The sequence below is a fragment of the Schistocerca serialis genome, chromosome 7 (assembly GCF_023864345.2).
Source record: "Schistocerca serialis cubense isolate TAMUIC-IGC-003099 chromosome 7, iqSchSeri2.2, whole genome shotgun sequence".
Classification (NCBI taxonomy): Eukaryota; Metazoa; Arthropoda; class Insecta; order Orthoptera; family Acrididae; genus Schistocerca; species Schistocerca serialis.
In genome coordinates, this window is record NC_064644.1 from 384,476,275 (window position 1) to 384,492,524 (window position 16,250).

The window sequence follows — 16,250 nt, forward strand, 5'->3', positions numbered from 1 at the left end:
CTTAGGTAGGACACCCAATTAGTATGTTTTGATGAAATATAGGTCCTCATGAATCGATTTAGTTCTCGGAAAAGTCTCTCAGTCGCGTTACATTGTGGACTAAACTTTGAAATAAATATACTCTTAATGTTATTGTCCTTCAAGAAATTTCTCCATTTGTACCCAGAGTAGTATGCTGCATTATCTGACAGAATTGCTTTAGGTTTTCCCACGTGCGTCAGGTAATCACTTGAGAATCTTCGTATTATAGCATTTGCAGTGGCGGATTTTAAAGCATAAAGTTTTACATGTTTAGAAAATATATCGTAAAAAACTAAGATATATTTGACGCCTCCAGAGCTTGCTGGATGCGGTCCACTGATGTCAGTACACAGAATTTCCAGAGGCTTACTAGGTAAAATAGAATGTAAATCTGTTTTTGTGGATAAATTCTGAGGTTTTGATTTTTGACATATGACACATGTTTTTAGTTCCCTATAAATGTTTCTTCTCATATTGCTAAAATAACAGTATGTACTGAGCTTTGCCAAACACTTTTTCGTCCCATAATGACCCCAAACTAAGTGTGTGTGCCAAATTAGATTACGTTCAGACTCTTTGGGAATGCATACACACCAGTTAGTAGCATTTGGATGTCGGCGGTAAAATAACACATCATTGTGTAACTTGTAATACTTAGTCAAAGGATGATTGTGTTTTTCTACCAGTAATGTTATTATCTTATACCAGTGAGGATCAGATTTTTGTAATTCAGCCATGTTTCTGCACATATCAATATAATATTGGTGATACTGCTTGTCTTGCATTAAGAGAATCCTGTAGTCATTTATATTTTCTAAGTCACTGTTGGTATCATTAATACCTTGTGGAAGTCTAGACAAAGTGTCTGCAATGGTGTTGTCCTTACCTCTTATGTACTTAATTTCAAAAGAGTAGTTCTGAAGTGTAACTGCCCATCGTGATAGTCTAGGATGTACAAGTTTACAAGTTAACAAAAATGTCAGGGCCTGGTGATCGGTGTAAATTACCGTATGTTTTCCAAATAAATAATAATTGAATTTCTTGAATGCCCATACTATGGAAAGTGTTTCTAACTCAGTAGTGGAGTATGTACGCTCACATTCAGTTAGAGTGCGACTCGCAAACCCAATAATTCTTATCTGTTCCTCCTCTTTATTCTTTACAACTTGAAATAAGCAACAGCCCAAGCCAGTACGTGAAGCGTCACAAGTCATACAAAAATCTAAATTGAAATCTGGATGGCTCAAAATGTTAGCATTCACTAAAGCATGTTTAATTGTATTAAAGTCATTCTGGCACTGTTCCGACCAGATCCAGACTTGATTCTTTCTAAGTAGATTTGGCAGATGTTTACTGTTCAAAAGTGGTTGTGGCAAAAAACGTCTGAAAAATGAACATAGCCCAAGGAATGATTTTAACTGCTTTTTAGTTCGAGGGCTAGGAAAGTTTCTGATAGCATCTAATTTACTGGGATCCGGACGTATGCCCTGTGAATTAATGATATGTCCTAAATACTTTATCTCACTGCAACCAAATTTTGATTTTCTTAGGTTGGCTGTGACTCCAGCTTGTGCAAATTTTTTTAAAATTCTTTGAAGAGTGTCAACGTGTTCATTCCAAGATTGTGTAGCTATCAGTATATCATCTACATAGTGTGTGACTGTCTCAACTAAATCGTCGCCAAGCACGGTATCCAGGGCTGTAATGAATACCCCAGAGCTGACATTCAGTCCGAAGGGTAGAACACAAAACTGATAGGTTCACCCCCCGAACATAAATGCAGTATATTTCCGTGAATCAGGAGTGATACCCACCTGCCAAAACGAATTAGCGAGATCTATTGTGGAAAAATATTTTGCATCTAGAAATTTCTGTAATTGCTCTTCTAAATTTTCAGGTTTTGTGTGAACCGGTAAAATTATTTCATTAATAGCTCGTGCGTCTAACACTAACCTAATGCTTCCATTTGATTTTTTGACAACAAGTAGAGGACTACAATAAGGTGAGGTGGATGGTTCAATGACCTTCCAGTCTAACATTTGTTTTAATTCTTGCCACACAGCAGGTCGTTGAGATAACGGTACGTTATATGTCTTATGGTAGAAGATCTTGTGAGGCTTAACTTCAATCTTGTACACATACGTGTTGATAACACCTAATCGTTTGGTAAAAACTTGTAAATATTTGGATAACACTTCCTGTAGTTTTATACGTTCATGTACACTGAGAGCTGTAGCTTCACTTATCTTATGATCAAGCAATGTTTTCAAGTCCATTAGCTCTGTGTCAGATGAGTGTGTTTGCATGTCTTGAATGTCTTTGTCAAGTACTAACTGAACCTTGTACCCTGTACAGTGTTTGTCATGCTTTAGAGTTCTCCTGTCCAAATCAATAATAATTACACTGCCTTTATCATTTAAAATACATTTACCTTTGGAGAAGTCTATAATGCAGTCCTTCTCGCTCATAATATCTATTCCTAATATGCAATTTGTCACAAGGTTTTGTACAACCAGGAATGGCCATAGTACGGTTCCATTACCTATTTTAACGTTTACAAAAACTTGCTTTGTAACCCTACATGACTTATTACCTAGAGCGGTAGTTATTTTACAGTTTTGGGCAGGAAACTCAGGCACAGGCTCCAATTCACACATCTTTTTATAGAAATTAAAAGACAAAACGCTCACAGCTGCACCTGTATCTAAGATAATAGTAGTTGGAATCCCACCTACTACACCAGTAGTAGATGCTAAAACAATTTCATTTGTGTTTAAACGACATCTTGTAAAAGTTCATCTGATATATTGTCATTGTGGTTGTATCTTATAAATAAAACAGGTAGCTTTTGTTTAGAATTACTCGGCATGTCATTATTCTGTTGTTCAAGTGTGGTGTCAAATAACTGATTAACATTGAAGTCGCCCCCCAAGAATTCTTCAGCCACGACCTGGGGCAAAGTAGTGACTGTTTCTAGTTTGTTGGATTATCATTTGTACTAGGTACTGACACAGATTGGGGTTGTGCATCAGGTGTCATTTCTATTATATTCACATTCGGATATTGCCTATTATGATCTCCAAACTTTTGCGGTTGTTGTTGCTGTTGCGCATTATAACTTACCTGTCGGTCGTAAGGTATGCTCCAATTTTGTCCTGGTGGCTGCTGTGGTAAAGCAGTGTTTGAATGAAAGTATTGATCGCTACGAGTCCAGCCTTGATGCTGTCTTGGCTCGTAGTTATTATTATTTCTATTTCTGTTTGTGTTTTTGTTGTTACATTTGTATCCGTTGTTACCGTTGTTGTTATTACCGCGGTGCCTTTTGTATGGATTGCCACATGAAGTGTTATTACTGTTGTAATTGTTGTTTGTATTGGAATACGCGTGTTGATTTTGATTTCCGTATTGAGACGGCATGTGAGTTTGCTGTTTTTGCTGTACCGCGTATCCAACTGTGGGCGCGCCAGAATTGTGTTGGCAAGCCTGCATGTTTTGCATACCACTAGTGTAAACATTGTGGCTGCTGTTTTGCCGCGCGAAGCGCTGATCTTCAAGTAACATGTCAACCGAATCTAAAGCTGTTAAAAAATAATCTGAATCGTCATCCAGGATATGTAGAAGTTTTTCTTTAATGTTGAAAGGCAATTTGGCCTTCAACGCACGGAGTATATCACGTGTTGCGACTGGTTCGTCTAAAAAATGTCCCATGTTCAAGTATTTTTCAAAATATCTGCGTAAGTTACCATTTTTACTATTAAAAGTTTCAGGTTCTAAAATTTGTCTTCTGAGTCGCTCCTGGACGGATTGCGACCAGAATTTGTTCAGAAAAGCACGCTCAAACTCACTGTACGTGGTACATACGTCAGCTTGACTGTATGCCCAGACAGCTGCATCGCCTTGGATGTAACCGACAATATATGAAATCTTTTTCCGGTCACTCCAAGTGCGTGGAAAAGCGTTACTAAAAGATTTAAGAAAAGTCACCGGATGAATGGTTCGTTTTTCTGGGATAAAAGCCTGAAATTGCCTGTGTTTTATTAAGCTTTCTTCTTCCTTTGCATTATGATATGGATTTGTTCCACTGTAATTACTGCAATGCTCAGCTGGCGAGTAATTACGATAATGTTGCTGTGGTTTACCATGATAATAGCTTGTGTTTGTGTTTGCACGTTGTGGTATGTGTTGTTGTCGTGGTGTGTTTTGTTCTTGTGTGTTTGTCGTGTGCGGTATGTGTGCGTCATACTCGAATGTATATTGATTTCTGAACTGTACATTTTGACTGATATTTTCGTTACATTCAGACTGTGGTTGATCGGTGAATTGTCTCATGGGTGCAGTGACGGATTGTACTGCGTCACTAATCAGCTGTTTGTTATTAGTGATGTATTCCGCTACGGAGTCGTGCCCAATTGTTGGTAAATTTTCACGTATGCATCTATCAAAATGTTTGTCTTTGTTCTCTACCCAATCATGAAATTCTTTATTAATATTTTGAAAATGAGCTGTGGCATCAGATTGTAAGATGTCAGTCAGGTGTTGTTCAACATCGTCAAATTTATTCTGCACGTCAGTAATTCGTTTTTCAAGGTTGTCGTGTACTGAAGGATATGTTTGAATTTGTTCAGTAAGAGCTTCACACGTGACATTAAGGTTTTTTAATTGTGTCTGTAAAAGTGCTACGTCATTTGTAGTCTTTTCTTGTCTCGTATTAAGCTTGGAAAATTTCGTACTGAGTTCAGTCATCTGTTTGGTCAGTGTGGCGTCTATAAGTTCCACACGTTTACACAAAGTGTCATTACATGCCTTGATTGCTATGAGGTCAGATTTAATTTCGTCATTTTGTGTCTTTAAGGTTGCCATGTTTTCCGCGTTCTGTTTCATTAGCATTTGTAACATGTTGGCAATGTTTACTGTTTGCAAGGTCTCTGCCCCCGCCGCGTCATTAGACGTGACGTCATGTATTAATATGGGCTCTGACTGAGACTTTGACATTTTTGTGGTGGACGGCCTATTGTCAAAACTTCCATTAACACTTGCGTCAATATTTGATGAATCGTCACTACCGGTTGCTGTCGTAAAGTCATTTTCTAACATTTGTCTCTCGTCCGAGTCGGATTGCGTCTGAATAGTATGTCTTTGCTGTTCCATCTTTGCGTATTGTTTTCTAGTTATGACCATGCCACACGTGATATATATTTCAAGAAATTAATGTTTGACACTGGTTTTAAAATAAAATGCAGTTGAGCATGACTCGCTCGTAGCAACAATGGCTGTTTGTTAATTTAAAAATGTAAACTGAATATGGGATTATTGTTAATGGCTGCTGTCCATGTTACAACGTATCGTACAGAAGTCGGCCATATTGTACACTCGTGTATTGGTATTGTTGCAGAAGTTATTGTTTAAGGAAAAGTACTGAGAATGAAATTTATCACTGAAAACTGCTACGCGCGAAAGAAATACTACAGAATCTACTGAAGAGCTAATACACTGAATTATGCGTCTGGTCAAGCCTGCCAATGCAAAGATGCTGCGTCTTACCTTATTTTGCTGAAAGCTTCATTGCGTCTTCCCGCAAAATTTTAGAATTGGAAAATATCTTCAGATCTTTGTTATTTCTCATACATTCACGTCCAGGTCCAGATAGTTAATTTTTCACATGAAACAAAGAGAACAGTGTAACAAATGACAAAATAACAAGTCCGACACGCAGTCGCCAATATAAAATAAATAAAATAAAATAAAATAAAATATAATATTAATTATTTTTATCTGTTTGTTTGTCTCTCCTATGAGTCGTCAGGTTTTAATTATTCGGTATCAGACGCTTGACAATGGCTTTTTCGTAAATGTAATGTTATTCGTAGTTGACCGTGAAATAAAACTGAAATAATCGGACTTCGTATTTAAATCGTTTCCAAAGACTGCTGCGGTAGGTGCGGACTCAAATCTAAATCTCAATATTAGAATAATTTGCCAGCCATGTCAATACGTCGTACAGAGGTGACTGTCTACTAAACATAAAAAGTTTACACAGTTAGTTAAATCAGATATATTCAACGAATAAGCCTACAGTTAAATAATTCTACTTACTTTCATAAATATAAATTCTTTACAGATTCGAGTGCCTAGTAAGATTGCAACTCGCAGTGATCTTATATAACATTAAATATGGCGGTGTGCCAGTCAATAAACTAAAATACGTGCTTCTCGCACCACTTCAACCAGAGCTCTCCTTTCTTAATCAAACATACGAGTAACGTAATTCTGTTTTTGTTTTATCAGCGACACAGCGCTGCAGTTCTGTGCCATAGGCTTTATTTATTTCTCACAGATTAATTATTTAATTAAGATTTCGCGTTTCCGAGGAAACTCACGCACGGCATGCAAATGTGCCTTTATAGACCACAGTTTCGATCTGCTATATAGACACGTATGTTACGAATAAGAAATATTTGTCCAACCTATATATCCAAGTATCATTCTTCTTCGAACCCTTGTGAAAGACTAATGAAAGAAATTGGTAAACTATGTAGAATATACTGCCATAAAAAACATATTTTTGGGACACACACATACTCTCATTCCAGGATGTAATTAACTCGATACCAAATGAATCTACTAAGCTATCTCCGACTGTTATATTGAAAAATGTTGAACCACCAAACAAAATCAAAGAATTAGTATCCTTTCCTACATCTCGACGACTACGACACCATGAAATAATTGACATTGCACTCAACAACATCAAACGTGCCGCAGAGCGCCGGAGAAGACAGCAAAAACAGGTTTGTACACGCCGTGACTCTCACATTGGACAGAAGATATTAGTACGTACACACTATTTATCCAACAGAGGAAAAAGTAGATGTAATAAATTTGAGGTTCTATACGCAGGTCCTTATTGAATTCGCAGCATTCCTCGCCCCAAAGTAGTACACGTCGAAACTTTGAGAAGCAGAAAAAGCAAAGGCAATCACCATGTCTCCAACATAAAACCCTTTATTGAATGAACATGCTTTATGATTTATCACACTGTAATGCCATTTCCTGATTTTTATATGACCAATGATGCAATTATATTTATGGGACTACTTACTACTGATTATCATATTTTTTCTTGGCAAGTGCCTGGCAAGGTAAGGTTAGCAGGTCGTTTTTCTTGTCGTTACACATCAGACGTGCACATTTTTCCAGATGAACTTACATATTTTATGGCCACTTATGCAGTTATTTATGTGACGACTTACTGATGATTATCATATTTTTTCCTGGCAAGTGCCCGGCAAGGTAAGGTTAGCAGGTCGCTTTTCTTGTCGTTACACATAAGACCGTGCACATTTTCCATTTTTCATGTATGTATGATTGTTTTCCTGTTTTGTTTGTATGCACTACGAAATCTTTAAGATATAACAAACACCAGTTGACTTTGACATTTTGCCTTATGATATCTCAACATCGTGACTATTTTACATTTTTTTTTTGCTACTACATTATGATACTCTGTGTACATTTTTTGCACCTGAACATTGTGTATGTTTTGACATAATACGTTTTCTGTCATGCTATGCTGTATGCTTAATTATATCACTAGAAACCGGTTTTTATTTAATGGGTATATAATTTAAATGCAAGATATTGATCTTTATTCATCATTTTCAGAAAGCAATAACGTGTAAAAGAAATAAATTAAACAAACCACAGTGGATTACTATGAAATGGGAATTTCACCTTCGGAATGAACGAAAGAAGATGCAATACCTCGTCATGAAGAGTAAATGGATCAGAATTAACAAGCATTAACAAGAATATACTATACACATCGTATGATAGCAGTCTTAACTAATTTTTTCTTTCAGAATACGAGGTGATTGATGCAGGCTGTCAGACAGAACTACACATCTTTAGTTTTAGTCATGAAATATGCTAGAAATAAGAAACTCTATACTATGAATAGTTGTATGAAGGAAAATATGAATAATGAATAATGAAGTGTCTTTTTTGCAGATGATAATGAATGATGATGAATAGTTATATGAAGAATATGCTAATATGAATAGTGAGGTTTTTCTTTGCAGCTGATGATAGTGATGAAGTAATGGTAATATGAATAACGAAGTTTTTCTTTGCAGATGAGGAAAATGATGAAGTTTATATATTTACTATTAGTTAAGAGATGCTATGTAGTTATTTAGTATTTGTTGCAGTTCGTTTTGACAGTATGTCTTATGTCGCATGGTATAATGACTGAATGTTTTGGAAAGGACAGCTAGAGTACATACATATTGAGGACACGTTTCATTACCTGTTAATCCGAAGTTCACTACATTTCACCATAATATTCGTTTCTTCTTTCAGCTCAATAATCCATTTTGTATTTTTCCAGGAGAAGCTATTCATGAAATTAATGTGCTATAAGCAGTAGGTCATTAAACCTGTTCTAGTACTCGCATTTTTTTTACCCATTTGTGTGTCATTCATGAATGTGATCACATATACTCTGCTTGTTTCATAACCTTCCTACAGCTGACTCATGACGAATGACGTTACTAATCGTTATTTACAGCAATAAGTCAAAAACAAATATTTTCATAGCCCAGCAATTAATTATCAATCCCAACGCAATGCATTGCTAGCACAAAAAAAATGTATTACCAGTCCCAAATAATGCTACCAGTTTAAGAGATTTCTGAGTAATACTGAATGATGTTTTCTAATCACAGACCTTGAGTAATAGTTGCAGTGTGTTACATCTTCAATATGTCCTATGTCACTTGAATGATGAGTTCTGAGTATTGTTTTCTAACCACAGACCTTGAGTAATAGTTACAGTGTGTTACATTTTAAATATGTCCTATGTCACTTGAATGATGAGTTCTGAGTAATAGTGAAAGAAATTTTGTAATAATGCATACATGCTATGCCAATAATTTCTGTAAATAAAATTTTTGTTGTACTCTATAAATGCTATGCTAATAATTAACTCTCATTTTGAATGATGACGTCTGATGTTTTGTAACTGGCCATTGAGTGCCAATAATTATATTAAATATGTCGTATGTCACTTGAATGATGAAAAATGTTTTGTAATATTCAATACTTGCTATGTGTTTAGTAAATGGCCAATGAATGCCACTGTCTCTTATATTTTAAATTTGTATTATGTCACTTACATACTATTATATATGAATACCAGTAGCTTGATGCTACACTCATTAGCTCCTGTTTTGAATGATGACTTCTGATGGTTTGTAACTGGCCAATGAGTGCCTATGATTACTATAACTAGATGAATTATGTAAATGGTATGCCATTAATTAACTCTTGCTTTGAATGATCACTTTTGAATAATGCATAAAAATGGTTTGTAACTGGCCAATGAGTGCCAATGTTCACTGTAATCAGATGACTTATGAATAATATTCTGTAATACTTCATACATAGTACAGAAATTTTTAGTAACTAGGCAATGAGTGCCACCAATTACACAAATCGCTTAATAGACTAGTGTAATTCTCAATGATGACTAGCATAAGACTTAATGTACTTCACCTGCTGACCTAATTACCAGAAATTACTGCAATATCCGTTTGTCCTGTCTACCCTTATGATCATGGAGCACTATATTTGGTTTCTGCACTAATTCTACGTTGGTGAAAGAGTGTGGTGTTGACACATCATGGTGTCCACCACCTTGAACAATGGAGATGTTATTACGGTTCCACAGTTTGGTGCACCTAATGTACTACCAAATGATAACATTGAACATTAATACGACATTTCAGTGTCTTGGCTACACTGATTAATACTTCAGAGAAGAGAACTTCAGATTGTCTCACTTGGTGTTGTGCTTCTGTTGAAAGATATGGACTTTCAGTGCAGCTATGTGCAACCTACTGTGCTACAACCATGATACAATCCTTCCCTTTCCTATCCTAGTTCTTGTAAAATGGTAAAAAAATACTACAGTGCGTGTCCACTTTATGTCATTTGTTAATATGTTTTGTACTTATTGCGTATACTAGTTCTTGTAAAATGGTAGAAATATATACAGTGCGTGTGCACTTTATGTCATTTGTTAATATGATTTGTACTCATTGCGTATACATTTTGTCATTGCTTGATATGTTCTTTACTATAGTGTGTATGCACTTTATATCATTTGTTAATATGATTTGTACTCATTGCATATCCTAGTTCTTGTAAAATGGCAAAAAGGTATACAGTGTGTGTGCACTTTATGTCATTTGTTAATATGTTTTGTACTCATTGTGTATACATTTTGTGATTTCTTGATATGTTCTGTATTAAGAAAAATTTGTTGCTCATGGCAAGAACAATTGACTCACCATCGCTGCCAAATTTTTGCCCCCCCCCCCCCCCCAGTGGAGGGTTATGTAAGAGGTCCGAGCAGATATAATTTTATGCAAGAGGTCCGAGCAGATGTAATACAGATGTAATTTTATGTAAGAGGTCCGAGCAGATGTAATTTCGATGTATTGCTCATGTGCTGCCTGCAATATGCAAGGTATAAGAGAATCGCTGACCAGAGAGCAGTGTTGACTCAGTACGAACTGTGTAGCTGTAGCAGTAAGTTGTTGCTAGTCTGTGCTAGTCTGCCCTGGTCTGCAGTCTGCTCTGGTGTGGTATAGTGTATCATGTTGGCTGGGCCGGTCGCGGTGCAGCGATGCCGGAGCCTGAGTATTATTGAATAAGGTAAAAAGCAGGCTAGCGCATATCTAGTATTGTCATGTGAACTCCGATGTAAATGTTTTAAAAATGTCCTAATAATAATCTTTGTGATATAAAGTAATTTTTTTACAAGCACTCATTTCAATTTAAAGAATTTACTAATTTCTTCAATCCATGATCATTCCGATTGTTGCAAAAGAAAAATCAGTTGCTTCCTTTCATAAATGACAAATCTATCGGCCAGCATTGCACGGAACTGTGCCGGAAAAACGTTATTGTAAGAGTAGATAGTTGGCGACTTTATTGAGGTAAGAATTTTTGCTTTTTTATTCAGAATGATCTTACAGGGCCATGACGCAGCACTGCTGTCGTCCAAAATTTACGAAGTTACTGAATTCATTTATTTATTATGAGCTTTAGGAATTTTTCTGTTTCGAGCTTACATTAAATGAGAAAAGAATTTTGTGGGTACATTAAATGGGAAACAAATTTTGTGTGGAGGTTAAATGTGAATGAATTTCTGTAGGGAGGTTATAAATGGGAACCAATTTTGATCTGAGGTTACATAAAAATTAGAATCATCGTATTCATATTATTTATTTTATTATAAAATTTTGTGGGGCGGTTACAATGTTCAAAAATTTACTGCAAAAACTTGTTGCACCATCGATCCTATACAAAGTGAGTGGGAATGAATTAGCCAGTTTTGATCTCGAGTCCCATCTAATGCATTCATCCGCAATGTATTTTGGCTATGAGTTGCATGGGGGCTTAATGAAATAAAATGAAAATACTTTTTAAATTTTTAGTTTAGCTGTATGTCCGATTACGATGTGTCTCGTAAACGGTTGGCCCTGACTAGTTTTATTACGCAATCTGACTGCATAGTACAACAACAAAGAATGAAGGAAAATTTTCATTAACACAATTAATTAATTAAGTCCCCAGCAACTATAAAACCTGCAAAGCCAAGGCACAAGTATAACTGTTCTGTGTGTGGAAGTATGACTCAACGTACACATCTGGCACGGTTCTTCTTCAATTAGGCAAGAAATTTTAAATATCATTTATACTGAAGTAATTAAAAATAGAAATATTATAATTGCGTAAGGAAAGCAGATATACACTCTAATACAAGAACACAAGCCAGATGCTTTGTTGACTGAACCTGTAATGACGCATTATTTAAGACATTGAGATAATAAAAAGAAAAGGATATTTTTTTTTCTTTTACCTTCATATATTGACGAAAATCACTCTAATCATTACAATATATCCCCACACCGACTCTCTACTACCACATCTCAACAAGAACTCTCCACCACGACCTCTCGACAAGCACTCTTCACTAGCACATCTCAACAAGCACTGACTACCACGAGTTCTCAACAAGCACTGACAGTGGAGGCGGCTGAATAATACTCTTTGGCGCAATCTCTGGCGCTGTGGCTCAGTGTAGCCACCTTTCATATGCCCCTCCTCGACGGGCCAGAATTTGATGGTATTTTTGCCAGCATTGGTGGTGAAAATACCACCAAATTCGTCCACAAAAATACAGACAAAAATAAAAGATAATATTAATACGTAACTATCACATAATTAGATAAAATTTTGGCTTTGCACTGACCTTTCAATAACCTGATATATAAAATACAGTAAGCAATACAAATTCCGTCATACATGAGACTTTACATAATAGTTGACACAATACACAAAAAATCAGTTTATACAAATGTTCACATAAAATGCTTTCAATGATTAAAAAAACCAGTAGTTGATAGTTCCAGCAGTAGCACCCAGCAATGGTCAACAGGTGCAAATACCAACAAGTGACATCATTTTAGTAGAAGCAGTCCATCAGTGGCACCCAGCAATGTTGAACAGGTGCAGACACCAACAAGTGACATCATCCAGCAGAAGCAGTTCCATTAGTGGCACCCAGCAATGTTGAACAGGTGCAGACACCAACAAGTGACATTATGTCAGTAGAAACAGTTCCATCAGTGGCACCCAGCAATGTTGAGCAGGTGCAGACAGCAACAAGTGACAACATTTCAGTAGAAGCAGTCCATCAGTGGCACCCAGCAATGTTGAGCAGGTGCAGACAGCAACAAGTGACATCATTTCAGTAGAAGCAGTTCATTAGTGGCAGCCAGCAATGTTGAGCAGGTGCAGACCGCAACAAGTGCCATTATTTCAGTAGAAGCAGTTCATCAGTGGCACCCAGTAATGTTGAACAGGTACACACAGCAACAAGTCACATTTCTCAGCAGAAGTAGTTCCATTAGTGGCACCCAGCAACGTTGAACAGGTGCAGACACCAACAAGTGACATTATGTCAGTAGAAGCAGTCCGTCAGTGGCACCAAGTAATGTTGAGCAGGTGCAGACACCAACAAGTGACATTATCTCAGCAGAAGCAATCCATCAGTGGCACCCAGCAATGTTGAGCAGGTGCAGACACGAACAAGTGACATTATGTCAGTAGAAACAGTTCATTAATGGCACCCAGTAATGTTGAGCAGGTGCAGACACCAACAAGTGACTTCATTTCAGTAGAAGCAGATCCATCAGTGGCACCCAGCAATGTTTAACAGGTGCAGACACCAACAAGTGACATAATTTCAATAGAAGCAGTCCATCAGTGGCACCCAGCAATGTTGAGTAGGTGCAGACACCGACAAGTGACATCATTTCCATAGAAGTAGCTCCATCAGTTGCACCCAGCAATGTTGAACAGGTGCAGACACCAACAAGTGACATCATTTCAGTAGAAGCAGTCCATCAGTTGCACCTAGCAATGATGATCAGGTACACACAGCAACAAGTCACTTTATTTCAGTAAAAAAATAGTCCATCAGTAGCACCCAGTAATGTTGAGCAGGTGCAGAGAGCAGTTCATAATATTCACTATCACTGATCACACTGTTCATCAGAGTTTATAAGCATAAATTAAACATGTCCTAGTGGCACCAATCATGTAGAAAAAAAACAAGTAACAGTCCATAATATTCACTATCACTAATCACACAGTTCATCAGCAGAAATTAAACATTTCTAAGTGGCACCCATCAATGTTGAACAAGTGCAGGTAACAGTTCATAATATTCACCATCACTAATCAGACAGTTCAGGCATGAACAATAGTTTGAATACACATACAAATGCTTTTACACTAAACATACAAATCATAACAAACACACAAATGATATCAGATAATTGTCATATTAACTATTACAAATACACAAACATCAGTAAACCTATAATAGTTATGGGTGTCAGTGCAAGCCACTACAAACAAATAAAATAATATTAAGAGATAGGTTGGGACTAATTATTTGGTATTAGGAAAGGAAAACACACAAAACACACTCACTCATCTTTCATCCACATTAAGTACTACTGTGTAATTGAATAGTGTTAACTGTGTAAATGCAATTCTGTCAAAATTTGATGTTCATCATGTGTATCAAGTAGTAGTGGCAGCAATGTATAACAGTCAATAATAGTTAAGTCAACGTCATAGTCATCATGTCAAGACCAATGTTTGCCAAGCCAGATCAAAATGTACGGTTGCTGAACAACTGTCAGTGTGCCAAGACATGCAAATACTTCCTCTCTCCAAAAAAAAGTATATACTGCTTAGTGATTTAACAAAATGTGTGTATAGACTATCTTCCTTCTACTTGAGTGTTTTAGTCTGCTATCTTCATCCTCCTTGTTCCATATAGACCAACAAAAAAAAAAAAAATGCACCTCACTTACTTTACCTCTTATCCATCAAAACTCCAATAATCATCAGCATCACATAATCTCAATACTTCAATAATACCTCTTACGTCGATACATATAAACCTTATCATTAATAGCATTTACCTTACCTCTTGTCCACCAAAACTCCAATAATCATCAACTTCACATAATCTCAATAATACCTCAATAATACCTCTTCAATACGTCGATACATATAAACCTTATCGCCAATATCATTTCACTTCCATAACAACTCTTTCCTCAAGTCAGTCTCCTCGAACAAGTACAGATAAAATCCTAATGCAAACCTCATCATCCCATACAATCCGAAGACACATTGTCAACACACAACCTCTGTGTAATCCATCTGAGCCAAATCTTCTACTCATTATGAATTATAAACAAAGAAATGCATACATGACCTCTAACAGACTTAGTTCGAATAGCTCTCAGTAATTAAGTACGATTACGGAGTGTGAATGATCATAATATTTCACAGTCTGTACACCACTTCAAGAATTATGGCAAACAGAAGCAAACATGTGGAGTATTTCTTGTGTCAAGTGTCACTTCCTATTTCAATTGCTTACGAAAAATGCAGTGTAAAAACTGTCAATGGTCTAAACCTAGTTTTGGTATGTCATGTCGTTAGCTTCCTTCCTATTAGCATACATATATACAGCTTCCATAAAACCTCAGCTAATGTGACTTCTATGAAGTTTCTTGCACTAATGTCGTTCGTGGAATTATGGCAGTTCATTTTCTTATCTTAAAAATATAAGGCACTGAGCATAAGCAAAACATGCAATAGCGAGTAAATATACCAGTAGAGAACAGAATGTCAACCAGTGGATGCAGCACAATTCCTACAACGAGGCTCTGCCAAGCGAACAATCTATAATTAATACAATAGTGTGACCTACACTCTATGTTCGTACACAGTATATCAGCATTTCTATATACCAAATTAAAGAGTAGTTATGACAACAAAACAGAAATGTGTAAATATGCAATCCATAAGCAAGGCAGCAAATATGTTATCTGACATAATAAACAGGTCATTAGCATCATATCAGCATAAGCAAATAAATGTTCATATGTAATCTTAATAAGTAAACATGAAGGCGCAAGCAGATAAATCACAAAGTATAACTTACATACCTAACCACATCAGCACAATTAATCAGTTGACAATTATAATTTAAATAAATAAGCACAGCAGGCACATAATAGAAAAATATGACATCAGTGAAAAAGCATTGCAGCCAAGCGATGCATAATATATACAAATAACAACCCTGTTCATTAATAAAACATTGACAAAAATCAGCAAATGTACGCAAGCACGTCGCTTCACAAGTAAATTCATAGAACATGAAATTAGCACAAAGTATGAATCACGTAATTGCGAGCAGCAAATTACGTCTAAAGTACGTACCTAAGTGGAAATATGTTACCTGAAAAATAAACTCAATTAATAGTTACCTTTTTAGTTTATTAGTTTCTTCTTGGAAATTACATTCTTTCTGAAAATTTCTCGATAGCAAGTCGTCTTAACGTCGGACACGCACAGAATTTACCTGAAGTTCTTAAATATTTTATAGAACCGTATCCTGAAGAATACTGAATGTTAATAACATAATTCATCAAGTCACTATAGCTTCATACTGAATTTAGTCGGAGAAATTAAACTGTGTATTTGTTTACGGCTGTCAGTGCATTCGCACTGAGCGCTCGATCAGCTGTAGGCGCATGACGTAGGAAGCAATTGTTTGCGGTCAACGA